The following is a 14,764-nucleotide window of genomic DNA, read 5'->3' on the forward strand; positions in this document are numbered from 1 at the left end:
CACCCTCAGATGCTGCATGTTCTATATATACCTGTATAATACTTGTCTGTGTCTTCTTTCCTCTCTAAAATCGCTTTATTTTATTAGCGGACAGTGTCATTAGGCGGGGCTGTCATGAAGCCCCGCCTAGGTGACACTTTCCATATAGGAGAGGGGGTCAGCTGTCATGAAGCCCCACCCAGGTGACACTGATAAAATACAGCAATTTTAGAGCTGAAAGAAGACGAGTGTTATACAGGTATATATACAACGTGCAGCATCTAAGCTTGTGGATACTGCAGAGAACCAAACATAGAGTAAGGGAGGGGGTGCAGTATTACCTTATGTAACACATTAAAGGGGCTCTGTCACCTCCAAAACACTCACTAAGCTAAAGTTAGCAGTAGATTAATACAATGCATCCCTCCTTTGCTATAAGCCAACAAATGAAGGAGTCTAAGTCGTCGTCTCCGTTAAATTCTAGAGCTGTGTTGTCCTCTCTATGCATCAACTAGTTTGTAGGCTTACAACGGGGAAATCCAAAGGAGTAGAAAGATTTGGAATCCGCATCCTTAATACTACTCACAGATGACTTTAGTTCACGATTTTGAGGAGGGTGGGTTGGAGGTGACAGAGTCCCTTTAAATTGTTATCATAGGGTATAGCCATTCTGTAGATTTTTCCCTATCTCATGAAGCATTTTCTCCAACTTCCCCTCGGCCATCTGTTAAACTCCGGCGGTGCATTCAGTCGTCTAAAGTCGGGAATCATGGACATCCAGATATTTCTTGTCATTTTTTAAATAGTTCCAATTCTTTGAATCATATGCATCTATTTTAGCATCGGCAAACACTGCGGTCCAGTATACTCCTTACAATGCAATAAAAGAAAATACTGCTTGTGATTCGCTTCATAAAGTAAAATGCACATGGAATTCATTACACTAAATGAAAGACTTGTGACTGGAGAGAAAAAAAAAATATTTTTTACATTTTGTCGAAGAAAAAAAAAAAACAGTATCAAATCCAGACCGTTCTTGTTCACAGAAATGATGGCGCTTTATCATATTAACATTCCAGAAGTATAACTCAATCAGCATGGAGGCCGTTCCTGTGATCCCGTCACCGAGGTGGAGGCCATATGCCGCACCTGGACGCCGGAGATTAGATCATTATAAACCTGGTACACGAGGGTCTACGGGGACAGACATTGGTTACAGGAGACGATTAACGCCTTCCAGTCAAAGTTATTTTCGATGGCCGTACTCCGTACAATGAGTATTTTCACATGTTTTAGTCATTTCCTAGATTATTTACAGGTAATGTACGGCAATTGACCAGAGCGGTGCTGGTATCGGTATTACCACCATGAGGAATCCCTGACTAGCGGTAAGGATTGCGATATGCTCTCCCTGCGGCGGCCGCTCCCGAATAGCTGGAAGATAATGACTTTGCTCTGTTATAACCAAAGGGTGGAGAATATGATTAATATTTTACTTCACTGTATATGTGGGTGGTCGAATTGAATGAGCTATAGGGAACGCCATGTGCTTCAGCCGTATAACAGCTCCAGGTTGTAGAGAAGAATCATGTTCCCTTTAACGTATGAGGCCCCTGTTGCCTTTGAGAAACTTTGTACCGTGCTCCATGTCGGGCTGCAGATACAGTGTCCTCCCATAGAAGCGTTGCTAGTGTGATAGAACATCTTTACCTATTGCATCCAAAAGTGTGTGTAGGGCCTTATTCACATGTTGTGTGTTTCACAGGCAAAACAGACGTTTTCATAAAGTTCCCCGCTCCCAGCATCATATTGGAGATTTCACCACAGGCCTTCCACGCCCATGGCATCCATGAAACACAGAACGTGTGAATGAGGCAGTGTGCACAGGGCCTAACCTCATAACCTGTAGTTGTGCCAGAAACTACTGCAATCGTTAAGGCCGCATTCACATGAATGCGGTTCATGCATGGAAGATGTGCTTACAGACCAGATTGCATTTAAACAAATTGAAGGCGACCACAGTCTATAGCGCATATTACATGATTATAGAAGCACGGACAATAAATGAATCCATATGATAGGGAATTGGCTGACTAAATACTACTAATCCTTGTTATGGCCAAACAAGTCAGGGTGTGTTCAATAAGACTGGATTCCATGTCCGATGGAGTTCGATATGTGCTAATAGACTGTCATGGTGTTGAGCCCCGGGGGGGTTGATAAGTTGCTGATGTGCGGCTGTTGTCTCTAATTATTTAGTATCATCAACCCGAGCAACAATTCCCAAATATTTACATTAGTCCCGGAGTTTTACGTCATAAAGTGGCTGCAAGAAATCAAAACCTTTCCCTTTCTCTAATTGTAACGTTTGGTTTACTTTTATGGGTTATGTTTTAAGTTCATTCAGAGCAGGAATTGTGACTTTTTGAAATGTAAAACATCTACGTCGACTTTGCTCCCTCCAATAATTGGTAAAGCCCTGTGACATCAGGCACATAGTAAGTGTATGAAACGGCCTGAACCCTGCACTAAAACCGCGGGGGAAAAGTGGAGATGGTTTCCCCTATTCAACCAAAGAATGCATCATCCTCATCATCCTCTTCATCACCTGTCAGTCATGGACGGTGTGTGGAAACAGAGGACGTTTGGCCCGTGTCCATGGAAAAATACAAGAGTTTTGTTTTAAACTGAAATTACTTATTCCGGTTATTGAGATTATAATTCTTGTAGCTGAATGTCGGCCAGAAGGGCAGGTGGCTGGGGAAGTGGTCATGTGGCGTCTGGTTGTCACAACTAGAAATGAGCTCGAGTCCGATCGCTCTGCGTTTGATTGCCGAAGAAGAGGCAGCCCTAGGAAGTCCTGGGAAATATGGATATAGAATATGGCTGTATATATGTTTTCCCTGGGTCCTTAGGGCGGCATCCAACTTCCTCAGCCACTGGTAATCAAATGCTGGACGGTCAGACTCAAGCATGCTCCAGTTGCGTTCATGTCTAATCGGAACACAACAGTTCAGTGCATTTTAGGAAATTTACTGGAAAGTGGCCAATGACTGTATTTCATTTCGCTTTTTGTGTGTAAAACCTGCCCAGATTTGTAACTACAAAAAAAAAAGTTGCAAAAGAGTATGTTGGCCAAAGCTGTACCTAAATAACTAGAGATGAGTACATTTACAGTACAAATGAAGCAACTCACCCTGTTAGCTCGGCAATCTGCATATCGGTCGGCTGCCTTTGAAGTCTGTGCCGCTCCACCCTGGGTGTCTGGAAAAGCTGTACCCAGTCCGGGAAGATGTTGCATTTTGCTTCATTTGTACTGTAAACTCCCTCACCTCTATAAATAACAATACTAAAGAATGACATCTCACACACCGGTCAGTGGAGTGAATTGCCCAGCGATTCCATGCACAAACCGTTATCTGATAAGACTTAGTCCCCTATTACACAGGGCGATGTGGAGACGACCTGTCAGGTTAACGCTCGCTTGCTCCTCGTTCCCCCGCCTGCTGCCGGCACTATTACATGTACCGACAGCGAGTGAGGAGGAGCAGGTGTGAACTGGGGCGGCCACAGAGAGCTGCGGGGCTGGGGGGCTGCCCGGGCAATTGTCAGATCATCTCGGCAGCCCATAGGAGACAGCGGCGGTCTTTGGTTTTACTTTATCAGTGCATTCACACATAGAGGATCTGGAGCAGATTTGATGCGGTGTTATTTAGTCAAATCTGCTGTGGATCTGCACCATCTGCGGATCCTGTACATGTGAAGCTACCCTAAAGGGGTATTCTGCTCCAATTAAAATTTAAATATGTTGCTGCCCGTGGGGAGAACATAACAAATACTCTTACCTCTTCTCGCTCTTCTCTGGTTCCCTGCTGAACAATCCCGCCTCCACTTCCCAGACTGACTCATCTGGCTGTGACAGCTCAACCAATCACTGGCCGCGGTGCTGTCCCATCTCAGTCAGTGATTGGCTGAGCGGGCTGTTACTCCCGGATAAGTATTTTTTGGAAGTGGAGGATTGTTCAGCTGTAGGTGGACTTCAGGGTAGGGCGGAGAGGTAAGAGTATGCGGTTTATGTTCTTCCCATAGGAAGCAACAAATAACATTTTTAATTTGAGCGGAATACCCCTTTAATCTTAAAAGCTATAACCAGTAATGTATGTATGGAGCAGCAGTAGCAAACGCCCATACAGCAGCCTGTATATACTAACAGAAGCTTCAGTACAGGCCTGAGGAATAAGAGTAAATTCATTGCAAAGACTCAATTTGACCTATGTTTGACTTTTAAGATAGTCACAACCATAGAAATTAAGTTTTAAATTATCAGTCCAATCTATTGATTATAAAAGCCTCCATTGTTGGGTAAAACTTAGTGTATAAATCCATTGACTAGGCTCAATTTGACCTCATGACCTCTAAGATAGTCACAACTGTTGACAGTAGATTCTATATACCGTCCCATTGGGATTACTTGTGTAACATGCACAGTTCATAACTTCTCAAACCCCGTTCAGCCCCACATGCTGCTTGTTAGGAGCACTGGGGGTGTTTCTCGGCCCAGCAGAGCACCCCCCGCCCGGCCTGCCCACCGCCTCTTCAGTGATGCTTTCCTATGTATATTGATGTACACAGGAAGCACGGCCAAGGCCGGCAGGTTTATGCACATATGAATAGGGATAGGTGTCACAGAAGGAGGTGGCAGTGGGTGGGCCGGGCGGGGGGCAGCTCCCCCCCCCCCCCCCCCCGTATATTCTAATAAGATTATAATCACCATAAAGCTTTCAATATCCTTATTCCCAGAATTCCTAGCGGAGCACAAATGGCCTATAAGCCTCCACGTGTTTCTGTGACGCTCTTCATAGGGAGAAACATTACACCTTTGGTTACATTACTTTGATAGGATTAATATAATGAGTTTTTTTTCTCCCTTTTTATAACATATCTTATGTTTATTGTAATATATTTAACATCTACTCTGGGAAACTCCGGAAAAGGTGAAATCACAGTAAGGGCAGGGGCTGGTGGCAACATAATATTGAAGTTATACTTACCTGTTCTGGTGCCCCTGCAGTGCAGCACCTCCAATCAGTCTCCTGTATCAAGCAGTTACGGTTTCTGCTAAGAAATGCCCATGTATCCAATCAGGATCTGAGGCGGGACACCTCTACAGTCACTGACTGGCTGAGCGGGTAGTTCCTGTTGTGTAATGATGATTGAGAAACCTGGGAGATTCAGGACACCGCAGGGTGACACAGCGATGGGTGAGTATTACTTAATTATGTTCCCACTACCCTCTGCCCTCCCCAATTTGTCACCAGTACTGCGTGTAGTTGTATATATATATATATATATATATATATATATATATATATATATATCCATATATCCCTGTCTCTGTTCCTATATTGAGATTTCCTGACTGTAACCAATCACACTGTAGGTAGAATGAAATAATACACTGAAATACCATCATAATGTTTTTCTACTTTTTGTCAACTTTCAAACATGAAGTTGTGAAAGAGTTTTAGTAACCTCCCTACTCTCTATTTATTGCAGGCGACATATAGTGAGACGTGAGTTATTCTTGGTCATTAAAGCCAACGTGGGAATCTGCCATTTGCTCTTGGATGTGAGGGCTGTACAATACGAGACCACCACCATCTGATGGGATGACACAACAGGGGGCAATAGTTGAGCTTTATAAAAGTTGCTGTCAATATTGTTGAAAGTTTGTTAATGACTAATGGAGAGGATGAGACGTTCCTCGCTGCTCAATGCAATCTCTTTGTGTTACATTTTCCTGCTGTGCTTCCAGATACCAGTTCCTTAGGAGATGCTGAGGCGCTCCTGTCCATAGCCACGTACCAGCGAGAACCCGAACTGATAAGAAAAATACGTCCCAGTGGATTATTACTGCAATTGGGAAAATATTTATTAAAGACATTAACAATTACTTGTAATTGTGTAATTACACAGCATCACGAGCCGCTCTGCCATAGTAGACACAACAATCCACATTACAACCGTGCCCTCAGCTTAAAGTGTAACTGTCAAGAGACTTTAAGAAACTCTGTAATAGGTTTTATTAGGCCTCTTTCTGTACTCAAAGACCTGTTTCCCAGCCTCCCCTCCACACTTCTTATTTGTGCATTATCAGGCAAAGCCATCTTCATTACAGAGGAGCAAAGTGAAGATGGGTTTGCTGTGTCCCATTATAACCTATGGAGGGGCCGAAGGGGATGAGTGAGCAGGGAGAGCAGAGAAGCAGCTGTACAGTTTGGAGACTGTCTGGGCACATAAAACACTGGATTCACAGGTCAGAAAGGTCAGTGCTTATCTGGGAACTTGGTGAGAGAAGATTGCAGGATGATTAGCTGTGCAGGGCTGCTTTTTCTCCTCTCTGTGCTCACTCATCCCCCTTGGCCCCTTCCCTTTCCATAGAGCATAATGGACACAGAAATCCTGTGGGGAGGGGGAGGCTGCAAAACTTTTTGAGGACAGAAGGAAACTTTTTTGCTTAACAAAACCTATTACAGAGGATCTTAAAATCGCTTGTACTATTGATAGTAACTGATTTATGAAAAGTCACATTTATATGACAGGTAAGACCATTTAAAGAGATCCAAATCCAGTTTAGACCAGAAGCCCCACGTGTACATAAATAACCCCTGACTGGTTTATCTTTCCATGTGTTTTTGTTTAGCGACCATTTCTCTGCATCCTTATTACACGCTACAACTTTTTCCCATGTAGTTTACGGGATGTACAGACATATCCATTCCCCCAAGAGACTTCTGCGTCTTGAAGTGAATACATTTAATTTTTATACTTTTATCTTATTCTATAACTTTGTTTCTTTGCAGGTTCTGCTAAACTTCCAGGACTGAGATAGTTTCATAGAAAACACATGTACACAAGATGACACCACGTAAAAGTAACGATGAAATACGTCGCCCCTTTAGCATCATCCTGCTGGAATTTTAGCAGAACACAGGAAGTCAGTTATTAATTGAGTAGCAACGCTCTGCTGGCTGTCTGTCTCCAAGGACGTATATCTGCACTTCCCGCCTGCCTGAAACGCCGCCCTCTGTTGGGATCTGAACTGTCACAAGAAAAACTCCACTTAAAAAAAAATTCCAAAAATAATGTGAAGTAACTGTAATGCGTCTGCTGAGTTCTGCTACTTATAGAGAGCGGTGCATTGTGGGAGCAGATGCGGCTTTCAGGGTAACACTGCAGTAAAGCAAATCGGTTGTCTGTTTTTAGGTGGAAGCTGTTGAATTTTTTGGAAGCATAAAAGTAATCACCCAGGGGGAGGTTTTTGCTCCACGTTAGGCCTTACTTGCATGTTCGGAGTTCCCGGCAGATAGCATTATGATGCCGAGAGCTCCGAACCAGTTTAAATCTTCGTGGTGCTGAACTCATAAAGCCGCACAGCTGTAGGTTTAGGTTATGTTCACACCTTATGTTCATTTTTTTTAATGACAAGAACGGCCGTTGTTTTCAATTAAAACAACAGACGTTCTTGTCATAGAGAAATGTGTTGCATTGAAGTCAATGCAAACAGCGGCTGTTGTTCACACAGTGTATTGACATGTCAATTATTCCTGGCCGTTGTGCATTGATTTCAGTGCAATTTTTAATGCATAAACTGCTGTTGTCCGTACTGTGTGTGAACATCTCCTTAATATGTCTATATGTAACAGACTGAAATGAATGTATATGTTGGGAGTTGTTCCCTGTATATGTGCCAAACATAATGTCAGGAATACAAAACATATTGCTCATTTGTATTGTCATACACGGCCCATAAAAAAAATAAAAGTACCATTATAGTGGCCTACTCTGTCTACATGGAGCTACACAATATTATATTGTGCTTAGTGCATAGTGTTGTGGCTTGCAGGCTCAGTGGAGACCGACTGCCAGTACTTCCGGGAGATTGCAGTTGAACTGAGTGTGCCTGGTCCAGTCGGTTGTAACCAGGGGCAACAGGTTATCAAAACAATGCAGGTGCATGGTGGATAAGTAAGTCTATATGTCTCATACAGGACGTGTTCAGAAATGCTTGTACAGTAGAACCATGTGTAATAGTGACACACGACTACGTTTAACAGTGACACACGGCTACGTGTAATAGTGACACACGGCTACGTGTAATAGTGACACACGGCTACGTGTAATAGTGACACACGGCTACGTGTAATAGTGACACACGGCTACGTGTAATAGTGACACACGGCTACGTGTAATAGTGACACACGGCTACGTGTAATAGTGACACACGGCTACGTGTAATAGTGACACACGGCTACGTGTAATAGTGACACACGGCTACGTGTAATAGTGACACCCGGCTACGTGTAATAGTGACACCCGGCTACGTGTAATAGTGACACACGGCTACGTGTAATAGTGACACACGGCTACGTGTAATAGTGACACACGGCTACGTGTAATAGTCACACACGGCTACGTGTAATAGTCACACACGGCTACGTGTAATAGTGATACACGGCTACGTGTAATAGTGCGGCTACGTGTAATAGTGATACATCAGTATGTGTAATAGTGATACATGGCTACGTGTAATAGTGACACCCGGCTACGTGTAATAGTGACACATGGCTACGTGTAATAGTGATACATCAGTATGTGTAATAGTGACACACGGCTCCGTGTAATAGTGACACACGGCTCCGTGTAATAGTGACACACGGCTACGTGTAATAGTGACACACGGCTACGTGTAATAGTGACACACGGCTACGTGTAATAGTGACACACGGCTACGTGTAATAGTGACACACGGCTACGTGTAATAGTGACACACGGCTCCGTGTAATAGTGATACATGGCTACGTGTAATAGTGACACACGGCTACGTGTAATAGTGATACATGGCTACGTGTAATAGTGATACATGGCTACGTGTAATAGTGATACATGGCTCCGTGTAATAGTGATACATGGCTACGTGTAATAGTGACACATGGCTACGTGTAATAGTGACACATGGCTCCGTGTAATAGTGATACATGGCTACGTGTAATAGTGATACATGGCTACGTGTAATAGTGATACATGGCTCCGTGTAATAGTGATACATGGCTCTGTGTAATAGTGATACATGGCTACGTGTAATAGTGACACATGGCTACGTATAATAGTGACACATGGCTACGTGTAATAGTGACACACGGCTACGCGTAATAGTGACACATGGCTACGTGTAATAGTGACACACGGCTCCGTGTAATAGTGACACATGGCTACGTGTAATAGTGACACATGGCTACGTGTAATAGTGACACATGGCTACGTGTAATAGTGATACATGGCTCCGTGTAATAGTGATACATGGCTACGTGTAATAGTGACACACGGCTCCGTGTAATAGTGATACATGGCTACGTGTAATAGTGACACACGGCTCCGTGTAATAGTGATACATGGCTACGTGTAATAGTGACACACGGCTCCGTGTAATAGTGACACATGGCTACGTGTAATAGTGATACATGGCTACGTGTAATAGTGATACATGGCTACGTGTAATAGTGACACATGGCTACGTGTAATAGTGACACATGGCTACGTGTAATAGTGATACATGGCTACGTGTAATAGTGACACATGGCTAAGTGTAATAGTGATACATGACTACGTGTAATAGTGCGGCTACGTGTAATAGTGATACATCAGTATGTGTAATAGTGATACATGGCTACGTGTAATAGTGACACATGGCTACGTGTAATTGTGACACATGGCTACGTGTAATAGTGATACATCAGTATGTGTAATAGTGACACACGGCTCCGTGTAATAGTGACACACGGCTCCGTGTAATAGTGACACACGGCTACGTGTAATAGTGACACACGGCTACGTGTAATAGTGACACACGGCTACGTGTAATAGTGACACACGGCTACGTGTAATAGTGACACACGGCTCCGTGTAATAGTGACACACGGCTACGTGTATTAGTGACACATGGCTAAGTGTAATAGTGAGCCGCTACCTGCTGTGTCTGAAGTGACAGCCGCTCAGCCAATCACCAGGACAGTGCCCATTTTCTATAGGAACGCGGAGTCATTGGATGTTATGAAAATACCGACAGCGTCGTAGAGCGGGCGGCCAGGGAACTAAAAGCGGGGGTAGGGGAAAGGACAGATAGGTGTACATTACTGATACTTCCCCCCGTCTTATGGAATCTTAAGACTTTTACTAGCAATAAAACATCGGGAGGAATCATTTAAGGAGCTTCTTTTTTTTTTTAAGCACAATGTGGACGGAATTTACCCAACAATTATCTTACATAAACCCTCTAGGCCTGAGCCCATCCCAGGGCCTCGCGTACACCCCACGGCCTCGCGTACATCCCACGGCCTCGCGCACACCCCAGGGCCTCGCGCACATCCCACGGCCTCACGTACATCCCACGGCCTCACGTACATCCCACGGCCTCGCGCACACCCCAGGGCCTCGCGTACACCCCAGGGCCTCGCGTACACCCCACGACCTCGCGCACACCCCACGACCTCGCGTACATCCCACGGCCTCGCGTACATCCCACGGCCTCGCGTACACCCCACGGCCTCGCGCACATCCCAGGGCCTCTTGTCACACATTTCCTAACCACACTAGGATCTGTGTATTCTTGGCAGATTCCGTATGATCAGTGCATAGAAACTTTAGCTTTTCTTTACTTATTTTGTAAAAAAAAAAAAAAATTGTTAGGCCAAAACCAATTTCTTTGTGTTCTCATAAATTCCTTCTGGAAAACCAGTATGAATCCAATAACATAGGAAAATCGATCCCCTTCCTGAGGAAAGTATACACTCTGAGGAAACCTTTCTGTTCACTCACTGGGGAATATGCATAGTGTATCCTGACGCAGATAATAAGTCATAGGCCGCAGGACTGAGCAATAAGCCGGACACAATGTAGGAGATTATTAGATGGTGCCTGATGGAAATCTTACAAAATACAAAATTAACAATCTCAAATAACATGATGTAAAATGTAACAGACAACAAGTATGGCCCCCTGTGCTACTCAACCGATCGGGCTTTGGGCCCCACCAGGGAGCGGAGTCTGAGTGCCCTCTGGGTCTTCACCTTTCATCTCATTTCAGATTGCAGACTATGGCTACAGGACACCAGGTCACTCTACAAGTCCCGGTCTTGGTGTCCCACAGAACCAGTCGGTGCAAGGCATCGGGGAACAGACCTGGTATACCTGACCAGCAAGTCAGGTCCTCAGCAGGAGAGTCATTGCAGTAAAAGGGATGAGACAGGCAACAGGAGAGGCAAGCGGTACAGACAGGTGTCAGGAAGGAAGTGTAATCTGAAGAACAGGGATACACAGAGAATGAGCAGGAGCACAGAAATGCACCATTGCAATAATGCTCAGGCAGAATGCAGGGGGTGGAGCTTATTTAACTGCTTCTATAAAATCAGAGCAGTTGTGCACATGCGCTCCCCAGTGGCCAGAGATGTCATTACAGCAGAAGGGTGGAAGAAGACAGGAGCAGCCCCAGGACGGCATGGAGCATGGCAGAGGAGCAGACAGGGCAGTGCTGCCTGGTGAGTCTGGTCCAGTAGTGTTACACATAGGACGTAAGAGAGAGGGTTAGTAGGATATTTGTATTTTATGACCCCGTTTCTGTCACATACAATATCATGTGCTTATGGTTACCGCAACATCACGTTATCCGTCCCATCTCAAGCTCTTTACCAATTGTGTTCACAATCTCTTTGTTACAACAAACCAACTAAAAATATAATCAAAATAAAAGCAGAGAACAGAGAATCCGAGAACATCGGGAAATATAACGAGTTTTAGGTCTCAGAAACGAAATATTCAGCATTTCAGGTACAGAAAGAGCACGGTGCACCCGGCCATTCAAATCAATTCGTTCTTTTATCCTTTGTAATTCTATTACTTTCTACTGTAAGTGGATAAATAGGTTAGGGCTGAGGCCGGGCTCGTCGGATGAGTTTAGTTGCTTATATTGAAAATTAAATTAAATGAGCACAAGATCATTTAGAAAAACATTTTCCAAACTCAGCACTTACAGTCCTTGAGTTAGAGGGGTCTCCTGATGGTTCGCGGATTACAGGCTTTCCTGCCAGTGATCGGCTGTGACCGCCAGCAAGGGTTCTATCCTCTGCAGCATCTCAGCGGGTGACACCGGGCATTACACAGTTACAATGAAATCCAGGGGCCGCTTATGTAATATGTATGTATGTATATGCTCAGGCTGTATCCTCCAGGGATAGATACTCTTTTTGTAGGCGCTCCTCTCTCACATGAGAGACGTCCCTATGAATCCAGAATAAGCATCTGATTTCATCAATAGAATCAAGAATCTGGGGAAAAAAGTTTTCCATGGTCCATTAGAACCCACATGGGAGACTGTACCTCCTGGAGACAGAACCCACATGGGAGACTGTACCCCCTGGAGACAGAACCCACATGGGAGACCGTACCCCCTGGAGGCAGAACCCACATGGGAGACTGTACCCCCTGGAGACAGAACCCACATGGGAGACCGTACCCCCTGGAGGCAGAACCCACATGGGAGACTGTACCCCCTGGAGACAGAACCCACATAGGAGACCGTACCCCCTGGAGACAGAACCCACATAGGAGACCGTACCCCCTGGAGACAGAACCCACATAGGAGACCGTACCCCCTGGAGACAGAACCCACATGGGAGACCGTACCCCCTGGAGACAGAACCCACATGGGAGACCGTACCCCCTGGAGGCAGAACCCACATGGAGACCATACCCCCTGGAGGCAGAACCCACATGGGAGACCGTACCCCCTGGAGACAGAACCCACATGGGAGACCGTACCCCCTGGAGGCAGAACCCACATGGGAGACCGTACCCCCTGGAGACAGAACCCAAATGGGAGACCGTACCCCCTGGAGACAGAACCCACATGGGAGACCGTACCCCCTGGAGACAGAACCCACATGGGAGACCGTACCCCCTGGAGGCAGAACCCACATGGGAGACCGTACCCCCTGGAGACAGAACCCACATGGGAGACCGTACCCCCTGGAGACAGAACCCACATGGGAGACCGTACCCCCTGGAGGCAGAACCCACATGGAGACCATACCCCCTGGAGGCAGAACCCACATGGGAGACCGTACCCCCTGGAGACAGAACCCACATGGGAGACCGTACCCCCTGGAGGCAGAACCCACATGGAGACCATACCCCCTGGAGGCAGAACCCACATGGGAGATCGTACCCCCTGGAGACAGAACCCACATGGGAGACCGTACCCCCTGGAGACATTGTTCCTCTTTAATCTGACATCCAAATGACTTCTGAGGACAAGTATTTTTCCCATCGTTTTCTTAGCTTGCATAACGATACTGATAATCATGAACTTATCTTAAGGTTTTGTACTGATATTATTACATTCATCGGCCATAATGTAATTATAGTTAAGTTTTAAGTTAATTTGTACGACGTGCATCGTAGGCTCCGAAATGTACAACTAACTGTATTCATAGGCTGTATGATGGGATGGGAATAAGAAGCTCTGCTACTATACTCTGTGCTTTTATTCATCAATTTCTATAAACAAACTCTACTGATAACAATAAAAACAAACAGATTTTATTCAATGAATAGTATTTTTTATTTTTTATTTTCAAAAAAGTAAACCAACATTTTGAAACAATAAAACTATAAATATATATAAATTATAATTCATAATGTTTTCAGAGACTTTGGTATTGTTGCCTAAATTATTATAAATGGTAGAAGTTAGGAACAAGCAGAGAGATCCAGCGGCCGGAGAGAAGCCTCTCGCATGACTGCCCAAAAAATCACCTGAAGGACTCGCAGACTGTTAGGGCCCTATTCCACCGGACGATTATCGTTTGCATAATCTATTGCGAAAGACCTGAAAACGTTCACTCATTTCCATGGAACGATAATCGTTACTTATGATCGTAATTGCGATCGTTTCTTCTTCGCTATTTATTCACTATTGCGTTCGTATCTATTGCGAACGACCGAACGATGTCTTATTCAATGCGAACGATTGGCAAACGTTTTGCGAACGATAAAAACGATAAAAATAGGTCCAGGTCTTATAAAGCGATCAACGATTTCTCGTTCGGTCGTTAATCGTTAGTTACTGCATTTCAACCGAACTATTATCGTTTAGATTTGAACGATTTAACGATAATCTGAACAATAATCGTCCGGTGGAATAGGGCCCTTAGGGTGCCTTTACACAGGCAGATTATCTCACAGATTTTTTAAGCCAAAGCCAGGAACCAACTATAACCAGGTAACAGCTCATAATGTTTTTGGAGAGTTGTCTATAAAAGAAAATATATATATAGTATTTTCCCATTTAGAATATTTGCCATGAGTTGGGTGATGACTTTGTAGGTATTAGGATACTGCTGGCAAACAGCCCAGCTGGGGTCCAGTTATATTCACGGCCGCGAAGTATGATCATGAACGACGTCCGTCGGCCGCCATTCCCCACTATGTTCCTGAAGCCTCACACTGTTTTCATGATAGATACTAATAGTTGAATCTCCATATTGGAATGTACAGCGCGATTCCATGGCCGATAGCTCAGGTACATTCCTAGGAATTATAGACTAAACACATTTGTTGTGACTACATAATATAAAGAGCTGCCTGTATAGCTGAGGTTATAGTAGGCACCACCATCATGATTGTTATAATCTGATATATGGCGGCTCTCTGAGGAATCTAAACATCAGTG

At 44.6% G+C, this 14,764-nt stretch overlaps 1 protein-coding gene across 1 annotated transcript in view; it reads left to right on the top strand.

The window, feature by feature from the left end:
- Positions 1-5,932, top strand: part of MTHFD1L (methylenetetrahydrofolate dehydrogenase (NADP+ dependent) 1 like) — a 148,852-nt gene extending 142,920 nt beyond the window's left edge. Inside the window, exon 28 of the mRNA XM_069955374.1 lies at positions 5,536-5,932. The gene's annotated coding sequence lies outside the window, so the exon portion shown is untranslated. The remainder of the gene's footprint in view (positions 1-5,535) is intronic.
- The last annotated feature ends 8,832 nt before the right edge of the window (positions 5,933-14,764 follow it).

The sequence above is a fragment of the Dendropsophus ebraccatus genome, chromosome 15 (genome assembly GCF_027789765.1).
Source record: "Dendropsophus ebraccatus isolate aDenEbr1 chromosome 15, aDenEbr1.pat, whole genome shotgun sequence".
In the NCBI taxonomy this organism is placed as follows: Eukaryota; Metazoa; Chordata; class Amphibia; order Anura; family Hylidae; genus Dendropsophus; species Dendropsophus ebraccatus.